Source organism: Diospyros lotus, chromosome 7 (genome assembly GCF_014633365.1).
Source record: "Diospyros lotus cultivar Yz01 chromosome 7, ASM1463336v1, whole genome shotgun sequence".
Lineage (NCBI taxonomy): Eukaryota > Viridiplantae > Streptophyta > Magnoliopsida > Ericales > Ebenaceae > Diospyros > Diospyros lotus.
The window spans coordinates 31,344,673-31,358,248 of NC_068344.1; the positions used below are offsets into that span (position 1 = coordinate 31,344,673).

The following is a 13,576-nucleotide window of genomic DNA, read 5'->3' on the forward strand; positions in this document are numbered from 1 at the left end:
TTAGGGCATATCTCGAGCAAGTAAAGAAAGAAAGACAATAACAACAATTAGCAAACCAATCACACAAGGACGAGACAAAAGATAGAACAAAGACTCATAACACAAAAGGAATTGAAATTGGAGTGTGACATCATGCTGAGTTTGTGAGCACGGGCCCGACTGCATCTGAGTTTTGTTTAGTGCTCTCTAGTGCATTTTTCTTCTTATGTTCCTTCTTCAACTAGGCCTTGGACTTCACAAGAACAAAATCAAAACCAGAATTAGAACTCTCTGAGCTGCCAGATGATGAATCATTCTTCTCAACAGGATCTTATTTACCCCTATTTTCAATAGCCATCCTTTTCTCTGCAAGGCATCCTTCTTTCACTAGAAAACACAAATCCCTAGAGGAAGGAATGACTATATCCTCCTCCACGGGGGAGCAAAACCAATTTCCCATCAGCTGACCCACCTTAGAAGAGTTGATAGGGCTAGCTTGAGAGACATCCTTGACAATCGCACACAATTAAGACATAGCTGAAGAAGCCCGACGAAAGTTATTTATGGGCTTCCAGATGTCCTTAATCTTAACACCCTTAGGCCCTTCCCTTTGTGATTCATAAGGTCAACCCTTTGTCCTTGTCCATACATGGGAATAGGCTATGTCCGCGAGAATGTCGCAACCTGAACTAGATTAGGAGACTTAGGACATTGAAAAATAGTATGGCTAAACACCTTATAGTGAGTACACACAAGTGGAAATCATTGATACTCTACGAGTAGATGATTAATCTTAGGCTTATCTATGAATTCATTCAAACTCTGATTTAGATTAATATATTTCGAAAAAATTGAAGACACATGCATTTTCATAAATTCATTCAAACTCTGATCTAGATTTTTATTATTGCTAGAGAGAAGTAAAATAAAAAAAAAATTATAGGATGCTATTAATCATTATAAGGAGTCATGAGAGATTGAGTCCCACCCTCTATTAAAATAGGGTGACGTTATGATTGGTGTTCTTCTATGCTTGTTGATATATGATATTTATGAATACCTAAAAATGAGAAGGGACATTTAAAATAGTTATCTCTTAGTTATTTAAGATTTTTTCAGAACTTTGGAGGTGTCATCATATTTTTAAAACTTGATAAATCATGCAAGCAATCATAGCCAAGCTAGAGAGACACTTTGGAGTTTTGAAGCAATATAATATTCAATATGAAACATTAATGCGAAAACCCACAAGCAAATGATGTCTAAAATCATAGAAGGCTCAAGGAAAACAACAGTTTCATTTTCATCCCTAGATGAGAGAGAGGGCATCCAAATTAATCAGTGTTGGGAACCATACATGTGATGTAGGGTTGGTTCCAGTGGTCCATTTTGGACAGATCCCAACTTGTCAAGCTAGAAATTTAGGCAGCAAACACTGCGTTATTTCCGCTTCTTGATTGATCACACAAACGTACAAAATGGACCAAAAGGAACAAAAGTCAACAAAGTTTTTTTTTTTTTGGTCTTGTGATTAACCCCTCTTATGTGTGTGGGACCCTTAAAGTGAGAGATTTTAATTTTTGCACCTAAGAAAAGGAAAAAAATTCATGATCGAGAGGTTTGTAAAGTCATGTTAGAGACGGTCAGCCAGAGATCAATTTATAAAAAGTAGTAAAAATTTGTATTTTGTTAAAAGTGATTTTTGGTAAGTGTTAGTATACACAACTTCAAAAAAAATAAAAAATTATGATCATCCAAACACATTCTTGATTTACTTCTCTCGTAATAACTCTAGGACGAATTCGGTGGGGCGCAAGTGATGATGAGTAATTAAAAAAAAAAAACTTTTCTGACCTATTTGGTCCCTTTGAATGCGATGTTGAAAATCGAGTAAAGGTCTCGTGCATGCGAGTTCTCACCGACACTATAAAACAAACAATTTGACTACCAGTCTGTGTTATTTATGTGTCTTAATGTGGCATAAGGTATTTATATTACATATATATATATATATACATACACGAGAAAGAAACAAACAGAAAATACAATAGGTAGGTGAAAAAAAAATACTGGGGGAGATAAATTATTAATCAGATTAATATATTTTCCTCTTTGTAAGGGCCCACTGCCCACCCACCCCCTCCCCCTCTGCAAACATAGCTTCGCCCCTGCACTTCTCCCTCTCTCGCTTTCGCTCGCTGCCCTGCTTGCCTCTCTCGCTCCGTCACTCTTGGCTTCGCCGGCTAGCTGGATAGAACTCTTCAATGGCATTGACTTCTATCACCCTGTTCCTCATCCTCCTAATTCCCTGCAACTTACCATCTTCAAGTGCACAGAAATGGATCAAGGTTGGTTACTGGTATAACGTCAGCGGATTCCCCCTTTCCGACATAAACTCAGCTCTCTTCACTCACCTCATGTGTGCCTACGCAGACCTCGACTCTTCCACATACCAGCTTTCCATCCCTTCGGAAAACCATAAGCAGTTTTCCAACTTTACCAACACTGTCAAACAAAAGAACCCACAAATCGTGACACTTCTATCCATTGGCGGGGGATTAGCTAATTCTTCAGATTTCACCTCAATGGTCAGCCAATCTTCTTATAGGAAACCTTTCATCGACTCCTCGATAAGAACAGCCAGATCCTACGGCTTTCATGGCCTCGACTTTTGTTGGGCTAATATAAGTTCAGCGTCTGAATCGGCCAACCTGGCCACCCTCTTCCAAGAATGGCGAGCCGCCATTGAAGCCGAGCCAAGAAATTCAAACACCTCAAAGCTTATTCTAGCAACGGCAGTTCCGTTCTCTCCATATATCAATAATTCAACCTTTCCGATCGAGTCTATGAGGAACAACTTGGACTGGATCCATGCCAGGGTAAATGACTATCGTTCGCCGAAATGGTGGAATGTCACGGGGGCGTCTGCAGCTTTATACGATCCAGCGATGAATAATATAAGCACAGATTTTGGCGTTAATGAGTGGATTAATGGCGGATTTCCGAGCAGGAAGCTTGTTTTGGGGTTGCCTTTCTATGGCTATGCGTGGACGCTTGTGAACCCTAACAACAATGAAATCGGCGCACTGGCTAAGGGGCCGGCCAAGATTAATCATGCCGACAACGATGGAAAGATGGCCTATAAGGACATCAAGGACTTTATTCAGAGCAATGGAGCCGTTACAAAGTATGATGCAACTTATGTGGTGAACTACTGCAGCGTTGGATCATCTTGGATTGGCTTTGATGATGTTGAGGTAGTAAAGATTAAGGTTTCATACGCCAGAGAAAAGAATTTGCTGGGTTATTATGCCTGGCATGTCGCCAATGATGATCATAACTGGGTGCTTTCTCAAGCAGCAGGTTAGTATATACTGTCTGTAACTATCTATATCTTAGATTGAAGATGAACTTGGCCTAGCTCCCCTGTTATAAGAAAGGCAGGGGAAGCCATTATTAATCCTAATTGCTGTTACTGATAAGATCTAAATATGAACTGCTTAATGATCTTAACTATTGTTACTGATAATGTGCAGTAGATACAATGGACTTGAAGAATGGAAGAGTCTTACATTAATTACTTGATTCATTCACCTAGTTTCATGTTCATTCATTATCTAAGTTCATGTATTTGATGAGTTAATGATAGGTATGTCAAGAGTTGTTGTGTAGTCTATAAATTCAGATTGTAACAGCTCAAAAAGGGTGAACACAAAAAATATGGATTGAGCTAGTTTCCCCATCTCTAGTTCATCTAACAACTATGCCTCAATCTCGAACAATAAAAATGTTCACAGCCGGAGAACACGGGGAAGATCATGGAAACACAAGGCGCAGGTTGCTAAAAATATTGGTTCCAGTAATAGCCATAGCCATTCTTGTATTAGTTCCTGCAACATGGTATCTTCGAAAGAAAGGTAACATCTTCTTACAGCCATGGGGAGCCTAGCTAGCACACTTCATTTTCTGCCTTTGATTTCGTTATTGTGTCATTCGGCTTCAGGATCGATGTCCAAAAGAAAAGAATCGCAATCCAAACTTGGAACTAGGATGCTATCTGAGGGAAATACCAATGATCCCAGCATGCTCGTGTTTCATTTCAATGATCCCAGCAAATTAATTGATCTATTTCAAAAAGATCCAATTAGACGATTGTTGTTGAATTGGGAGAAACGTGTTCAAATTATCGAAGGAATTGTTTAAGGACTTTTATATCTCCAAGAATATTCAAGATTTACCATAATTCATCGAGATTTGAAAGCGAGCAACATCTTGTTGGATAGTGCAATGAAGGCTAAGATTTCAGACTTTGGAATGACTAAAATATTCTAGAAAGAGGACATTGAAGCAAACACAAATAGGATTATTGGAACATAGTAAGTGATATCGTTGATAAAAAATTTATATAAACCATTTCAAACACTTTTTTATGTTCACTAAAAAACTAATGTACTAATTTTTTTTTGTGTTTATTCACGAAATACAGTGGATATATTTCTCTTGAATATGCACAATGCGGCATATACTCTCCAAAATTAGATGTTTATAGTTTTGGAGTTTTACTTCTCCAAATCATAAGCGGAAAGCCAAATAATTGTTCCCATGGCTTGGAAGAAAACTTGAACCTTCTTGAATATGTAAGTTAGGCCGCAATCAATTTTCTTTTTCATTTTCTGAATTGTGAAGATGAATAGATGATTGTCAACATAATTTTAGGCATATGAGCTGTGAAAAGAAGGCAAATGCATGGAGTTCACTGATCCATCATTGGATGATACAAATTCTTCTTGTAAACTGATGAGATGCATGCAAATAGCTTTGCTATGTGTTCAAGAAAATCCAGCCGATAGGCCTTCCATGCCAAAAGTCTCTTCAATGCTTAGAAATGAAACCATAGCCATGAATGCTCCGAAAAGGCCTGCTTTTTCAGTGAGAAGAGATGAAGGTCAAGTGCAACAATCTCCACTACAACAACAAATTTGGTCAGTTGATAGTGCAGCTATTTCTCAAATAATGGCTCGATAGAGACTTTTTTTTCAATCTTACTAACTAGGATATATGTCTGGAAAAAAAATTAAAAAAACTTTTGATAGATATATATATATATATATGCTGAATTGCTTCTTTGATCATTAGACTTTATTGTACTTCTTAACTGGGTGTTTTATCTTTTGTTGAAAGGTTCATGATCTGTAATTTGTAAAGCTACTAACTAGATTGTCTTTTTTCAAGATTTTAACTTAAACGCCAAAAAGAAGAAAAAAATCTTCTCACACCTCTTAGTAACCAAGCATTAGCAAGGCCATTTTTATCATTAAATATTGCTAATAATCCTATTTCCACAATTTGCATAGCCATTCTTGTACATAGAGACACAGGTAACATATTCATCCAGCTATGGCCCATGGGGATTGCCATTTTCTAACTATATTCAAATAGGGAGGTTAGCGCAGTTGCTTCATTTTTCCATATTAGCAGTGAGAATAAAATATAAATTCATACATACATTTAGATCACCACTTTTCTTGATTAGAGATGTAATTACGAGTAGCAAGTGATTAATTTGGGATGATGGGGCAATATAACTTCTCATCACTTACGTGGTTGAATCCTTCTTTCTATCGCCAAGATCTCCACCACTCTACTATCTCTCTCTGCTATTCCAATTCCAAGGCGATGAGCAAGAAGCAGGGAGACAACCTTTCCGCCATGGACGAGCTTCGGATGATTTCATTGTGGGTAAGCCTTTGTCTGTTCCTTCTCTTCTTCTTTTAGCAATTCCCACAATAAGCTTGATAATAGAAACTAACAAGGCGAAACAGGAATTCAAAAAACTGAAACTAGGAGTTCAGAAGGGGCTCTAATCAAACTTGAAATAGAATCTTAATATTAATTGAGATCAAGAAAAAGACTAAACCCAAACCGTAACGCACCTCTCTTTTTGAAAGAAATTCCATCCTACGAACTGAAGCCCCAGTTGCAATTTGCAATTGCATGCATGAGCATGACCCAGAGCCCCAGAGAGAGAGAGAGAGAGAGAGAGAGATGAAGCCCTGCTTCACAAAATTGATGTACCAAAGAAGCAATACAATTCAAATAACCAAATTCTGATTGCCCATTCATTCTAATCACAAAATGAAGCAATCAGTGAGCAATTGGAAAGACAACCATTGTTGAGCACTTGATTTCTGTACCCAACAACACTCTTGAACTTGAAATAAAAAAGGCCTTGGTCTTACAGGCCCAATACATGTATTGCAAATAAATTGTATAAAAGAAGATTTGGGCCTTACGAGATTGAGCCCAATTTACCAATTTGAATTTTTGCTTGAACAGAATCCAATTTGACCAATTAAACCCAATTAAAATTTTTCAGTTTAATCATATTACGTTAAAAAAAAAAAAAGAGATTTGTTTTAGTTTAAATATGTGAAAATTATTAACCAAGGGGAAATTCAAACTAATTCGAAATTTGACAAATTACTAGTTAGCATTATTTTAAATTTTAGATTTTTCTAACATACTTAATTTGTTTATATTTATTGTTCGGGTAATTAATGTCCCAGGTGGGATGCAGTTGACTATATATTCAAACTGACATTGTGAGTAGATAATCTGTATATTATGCATTTTATGTTGATATTTATTCATTGTTGTGTTGGACACTCAACTTATCAAATTTCTCAAAATATGATGTCTCCAATGGACTAGTTTTTGGTTCTCCCAGGCCCATGCTTAATTGGGTCTTGTCTTCTTTACTTAATGTCTTACTTTACTCGACCATCATTTTTCTTTCTTTGAGCGAACCACATGTAAATAATCAAATATGCTTTCCGAATATATCGATTGGCTAGCATTGCTCCCTTCTTCTTCCATCACCCTCTTCCTCATCCTCCTAACTCCCTCGAAATTACCATATCCTTCAAGCCCACAAACATGGATCAAATTAAGCTCGTTACTCTTATCTTCATATTGGTTATCTTGAAATATGATATTCTATTATTGGATTAGAATATTTAATTCTCACTATAACAAGTTAAGATGCATGCAATTTTGAATGAACAAATTTAAATGAAAATGGGGTCATCAAAGGGGATTTATATTAGTGAATATTGAGTCATTAAGTTGCCTATACTTTAAGTGCGACCGAAGATATCCATTGCAGTAAATTTTGTGTAGATTTGAATAATATTTCCAGTGATATAGTTTTGGTTGGTATTTATCAGGAGATTTACTCTTCGTGATTTTGTTGGAAGAAATAATTTTAGATAATTTCATATTTGAATTTCGTGTCAAGGTAGAGTTTGTTACAATTATAATCTAAAATTCAAATTTGACTAGAATTGAGATTCATAATTTGATAGTGACTATGACTTCGAATTTGATTACAATTAAGATGTTATCAAATTCAATTTTAAGTGGTATTTATCACATCTAGAGGAATATTTTTATGAATCATCTTCTAATTATGATAGAATTTTTGGTATACATCTATAGATGATTTTAGATTTATAAATAGACGTCCAATACTCTATAGATGTATACAGAAAATTCTAATCATGATAGAATTTGTATTATTTTTTTCTTATTTTCTGTGTAATGTGTGTAATCTATTCTTTACACCTTCTCCCTAAGTATAATTTTAATAGCGAGGAATGCACAATAAACGAAAGAATTCATTAATAATTACTATTGTCGATGCGTGTATATATATTTTTTGTATGACTTTTTGTTATGATTTTTTGTTTAATTTTGCTTTGATCAATTTAATTTTGTTTGCCTAACATAGAGATGGCAAAATGGGCTTGGCCCAACAGGCTGGACAGTTGGGGCTCAGCCTGGCACCGGGCTAGGGTTATCATTTTGCTGGCCCATTTAAGGCCGGGCCGATTTGGCCTAGCCCGCTAATCGGCCACACCCCCCCCCCCAAACAATCCGCTCCCAAACAACTCGCGCCTCTCGCTCTCAGCCTCGCCTCTCGCCTTCTGTCTCGCCCTCGCCCTCGCCCTCACCCTCGCCCTCGCCCTCTGTCTCACCCTCGCCCTCGTCTCGCCCTCGCCCTTGCTCGCCCTTTGTCTCACTCTCGCCCTCGCCTCTCAATCGCCCTCTGTCGCCCGCGCCCCTCGCTCTCAATCTCATCCATCGCCCTCTCTCGCTCACTGCTTGCTGCTGCTCGCCCTTGCTCTCACGTCGCCTGGCTGTTGCCTAACTAAAGGTAAGTTCAAGTTTTATTCCCTCGCCAAGTGTGATTCTTTTAAATGAATTGTGTTAATTTTGTGTTAATTATTTGTAGTGTGGATTCTTTTAAATTTGATCATAATTTAAAATGAATTGTTTTAATTGTTTACAGTGTGGATTCTTTTGTTAGAATGGATGGTGATGATCAAATTTCGAGAGGAATCCCTAGTAATGTTAATGAGGAATCCATATCACAATCACAATAAAAAAAACCTAAGACTTTAACCTCTGATGTGTGGAACTATTTTGTGAAAATTGGTGTTGGTAGTGATGGCAAACCAAGGTGTAAATGCAAGGGGTGTGGTAAAGAATATTTGGGATTTAACATAACATTAAACATTTCTCTTATATGATAAATAATTAACATATGTAATTTTTTATTATAGATGATGATGAGGAGGAGGAGTCAAGCATTGATGATATAAGACTTTCTAAACAAGACTCAAATGTTGTTGTTGATGAAGAACATGAAGATTAGAGGCATAATTTTTAATTATTTTTTTTTCTTCTTATTTGTAATTTGGCCTCTAGAAATGACTCTTTGAGCATGTTGTTTTTCTTCATCTGGAATTTGTATGCTCATGTAGTAGTAATTTTAATTACTTCTCTGGTTAGATAGTTGAATGTTTTGTGATTAGATTGCTTTACCAGTTTACTGCCACATACCACTTTCTTTGATACAATGTGTAACCTTGCAGCATTTTAGTTGCGGTGGCTGCCATTTTCTTATTTAATTTAATTTTAATTATTTTAAATATCTATAAAATTATTTGTCTATTTTGTAACTTCTGATATAATACATTACAACTTTGAGAATGACATGTGTAAGGGAATTGGCCTGCAACTAAAGAAGGAAGTAGGTAAACGGAAGTGGGCCACATAGTCAAAGTGGGCTAACTTTGGCCTGACATGACATGGGTTTTTCATTTTCTTGCAGCCCAAAAAGCATGGGGAGCATGAAAGCCATAAATGTGATCATATAGAGATTAATCAGAATAAGAAGGCCCTTTAATATAAAAAAGCCTTATGGTACTAAAAAAGCTAAATAAAATAAAGTTTTTGTCCCCATCGTTCTAATGCAGAGCAATATGCTACATGTATAATTTCGACAATGATATGATAATATTATTAATTCAATTGACTCGTTCTATGGCTAGTGACCTTTCAGGAGAGAAAAAAATGAATTGTTCATCATAAATAAATGTTTTAAAAGAGAGGACTTGATTGGTAACCAAAAACAAAAAGGTATTATATTGCTTGTTCCAAGTAATTCTCATATATCTTAATTAATTGTGCAATTATTGGCTTAGTTCTTTTTGCATGATAATCATACTAATCTTCGAGTCATGATATAGCATAAGAGATTGAGTCCTGCCCTCTATTAAAATAGGGTGACGTTATGATTAGTGTTCTTCTATGCTTGTTGATATTTGATATTTATGATTGCCTATAAATGAGAAGAAACACTCTAAAAGTAGTTCTCTCTTGATTATTTAAACAACTACCCACAAATAATCAAATTTGATTTGTGAATATATATATGAATGTATCGGCTAGCACCTAGCAGGATAGAACTCTTCAATGGCATTGACATCTATCACCCTGTTCCTCATCCTCCTAATTCCCTGCTACTTGCCATCTTCAAGTGCACAGAAATGGATCAAGGTTGGTTACTGGTATAACGTCAGCGGATTCCCCGTTTCCTACATAAACTCAGCTCTCTTCACTCACCTCAAGTGTGCCTACGCAGACCTCGACTCTTCCACATACCAGCTTTCCATCCCTTCGGAAAACCAGAAGCAGTTTTCCAACTTTACCAACACTGTCAAACAAAAGAACCCACAAATCGTGACACTTCTATCCATAGGCGGAGGATTAGCTAATTCTTCAGATTTCACCTCAATGATCAGCCAATCTTCTTATAGGAAACCTTTCATCGACTCCTCAATAAGAACAGCCAGATCCTACGGCTTTCATGGCCTCGACTTTTGTTGGGCTAATGTAAGTTCAGCGTCTGAATCGGCCAACCTGGCCACCCTATTCCAAGAATGGCGAGCCGCCATTGAAGCCGAGCCAAGAAATTCAAACACCTCAAAGCTTATTCTAACAACGGCAGTTCCGTTCTCTCCAAATATCAATAATTTAACCTTTCCGATCGAGTCTATGAGGAACAACTTGGACTGGATCCATCTCAGGGTAAATGACTATCGTTCGCCGAAATGGTCGAATGTCACGGGGGCGTCTTCAGCTTTATACGATCCGGCGATGGACATAAGCACAGATTTTGGCGTTAATGAGTGGATTAATGGCGGATTTCCGAGCAGGAAGCTTGTTTTGGGGTTGCCTTTCTATGGCTATGCGTGGACGCTTGTGAACCCTAACAACAATGAAATCGGCGCACCGGCTAAGGGGCCGGCGATGATTAATCATGCCGACAACGATGGAAAGATGGCCTATAAGGACATCAAGGACTTTATTCAGAGCAATGGAGCCGTTACAAAGTATGATGCAACTTATGTGGTGAACTACTGCAGCGTTGGATCATCTTGGATTGGCTTTGATGATGTTGAGGTAGTAAAAATTAAGGTTTCATACGCCAGAGAAAAGAATTTCCTGGGTTATTATGCCTGGCACGTCGCCAATGATGATCATAACTGGGTGCTTTCTCAAGCAGCAGGTCAGTATATACTGTCTGTAATCTATCTATATCTTAGATTGAAGATGAACTTGGCCTAGCTCCCCTGTTATAAGAAAGGCAGGGGAAGCCATTATTAATCCTAATTGCTGTTACTGATAAGATCCAAATATGAACTGCTTAATGATCTTAACTATGCCTCAATCTCGAACAATAAAAATGTTCACAGCCGGAGAACACGGGGAAGATCATGGAAACACAAGGCGCAGGTTGCTAAAAATATTGGTTCCAGTAATAGCCATAGCCATTCTTGTATTAGTTCCTGCAACATGGTATCTTCGAAAGAGAGGTAACATCTTCTTACAGCCATGGGGAGCCTAGCTAGAACACTTCCTTCATTTTCTGCCTTTGATTTCGTTATTGTGTCATTCGGCTTCAGAATCGATGTACAAAAGAAAAGAATCGCAATCCAAACTTGGAACTGGGATGCTATCTGAGGGAAATACCAATGATCCCAGCATGCTCGTGTTTCATTTCAATGATATTGTGGAGGCCACTGATAATTTTTCATTTGAAAATAAGCTGGGAGAGGGTGGATATGGACCTGTTTACAAGGTTAAGATTTGTGTCTTGGATAGTTTTACAGATGCATTTATGCCAAAATTACTAATTAAAGGTGTCTGTTTTATAGGCAAAGCTAAAGAATGGACAAGAAATTGCAGTAAAAAGACTTTCTAAGACTTCCAAACAAGGATATGAAGAGTTTAAGAATGAGGTTATGCTCACTGCGAGGCTGCAACACGTAAATCTTGTTAGGGTTCTTGGGTTTTGTGTTGAAAGAGACGAACAAATGCTAATCTATGAGTACATGACAAACAAAAGCTTGGACTACTACATCTATGGTAAGCAATATATATATACGTACACACTTTAACTGTTCACAACTATTGTTCTTTCTTCATTAGTATTTGTTGGAGTTATTTACTATTAGCTAGCAAATTAATTGATCTGTTTCATGAAGATCCAATTAGACGACTGGTGTTGAATTGGGAGAAACGAGTTCAAATTATCGAATGAGTTGTTCAAGGACTTTTATATCTCCAAGAATATTCAAGATTTACCATAATCCATCGAGATTTGAAAGCAAGTAACATCTTGTTAGATAGTGAGATAAAGGCTAAGATTTCAGACTTCGGAATGGCTAGAATATTTCAGAAAGAAGACATTGAAGCAAACACAAGTAGGATTGTTGGAACATAGTAAGTGATCGTTGATAAAAAAATTGTATAAACCATTTCAAACACTTTTTTATGTTCACTCAAAAACTAATGTACTAATTTTTTTGTGTTTACTCACGAAATGCAGTGGATATATCCCTCCTGAATATGTACAACGTGGCATATACTCTACAAAATCTGATGTCTACAGTTTTGGAGTTCTATTTCTCCAAATCATAAGCGGGAAGCCAAATAATTGTTTCCATGGTTTGGAAGAAAACTTGAACCTTCTTGAATATGTAAGTTACACCGCAATCGATTTTCTTGTTCATTACCTAAATTGTGAAGATAAATAGATGATTGTCAACATATATAATTTTAGGCATATGAGCTGTGGAAAGAAGGCAAATGCATGGAGTTCACTGATCCATCATTGGATGACACAAATTCTTCTTGTAAACTGATGAGATGCATGCAAATAGCTTTGTTATGTGTTCAAGAAAATCCAGCTGACAGGCCTTCCATGCCAGAAGTCTCTTCAGTGCTTAGAAATGAAACCATAGCCATGAATGCTCCAAAAAGGCCTGCTTTTTCAGTGAGAAGAGATGAAGGTCAAGTGCAACAGTCTCCACTACAACAAGAAACTTTGTCAGTTGATAATGCAACTATTACTCAAATAGTGGCTCGATAGAGACTTCTTCTTCAATCTTACTAGCTAGGATATATATCAGGAAAAAAAACTAAAAAAAAACTATTGATATATATATATATATATGTTAAATTGCTTCTTTTATCGTTGGATTTTATTGTACTTCTTAACTGGGTATTTCATCTTTTGTTGAGAGCTTCATGATCTGTAGTTTGTAAAGCTACTAACTAGATTGTCTTTTTTGAAGATTTTAACTTAACACCAAAAAGAAGAAAAAAATCTTCTCACACCTCTTAGTAACCAAGCATTAGCAAGGCCATTTTTATCATTAAATATTGCTAATAATCCTATTTCCACAATTTGGATAGCCATGGGCCATGGCCCATGGGGATTGCCATTTTCTAACTATATTCAAATAGGGAGGTTAGCGCAGTTGCTTCATTTTCCCATATTAGCAGTGAGAATAAAATATAAATTCATACATACATTTAGATCACCACTTTCCGGGAATGGGGAATTGCCATTGAAATTTAAATATGGGAGTAGTATATCATCCGTTGGAAAAATTAGGAATATTTTTTTTTAAATATAAAATCTTCAGTAATTTTTCATAAATTTCTTGAAACTATATTATACCTAAATAAGACTACCAAATCAAGGATGTGGTAAAGATCGAACCTAATTAGTGGATTCACAAAAAGATAAAAGCAATAACATCAATCATTACATCACCCCAAAAGGAGTTTCATAATATTTTGTTCAACAAATAAAGGCTTGAAGCCATAAAAAAAAATTGTGTGAAGCCATAATATTTTCTTCGCTTATCTCTTTTTTTTTTTTTTAGGAGCTGGATTCACA

The 13,576-nt window shown here is 36.6% G+C and overlaps 1 pseudogene; it reads left to right on the top strand.

Annotated features, from left to right (window-relative positions):
* The first annotated feature begins 2,123 nt into the window (after positions 1 to 2,123).
* LOC127806017 (cysteine-rich receptor-like protein kinase 7) lies at positions 2,124 to 12,934 on the top strand (annotated as a pseudogene).
* Positions 12,935 to 13,576: the final 642 nt, after the last annotated feature.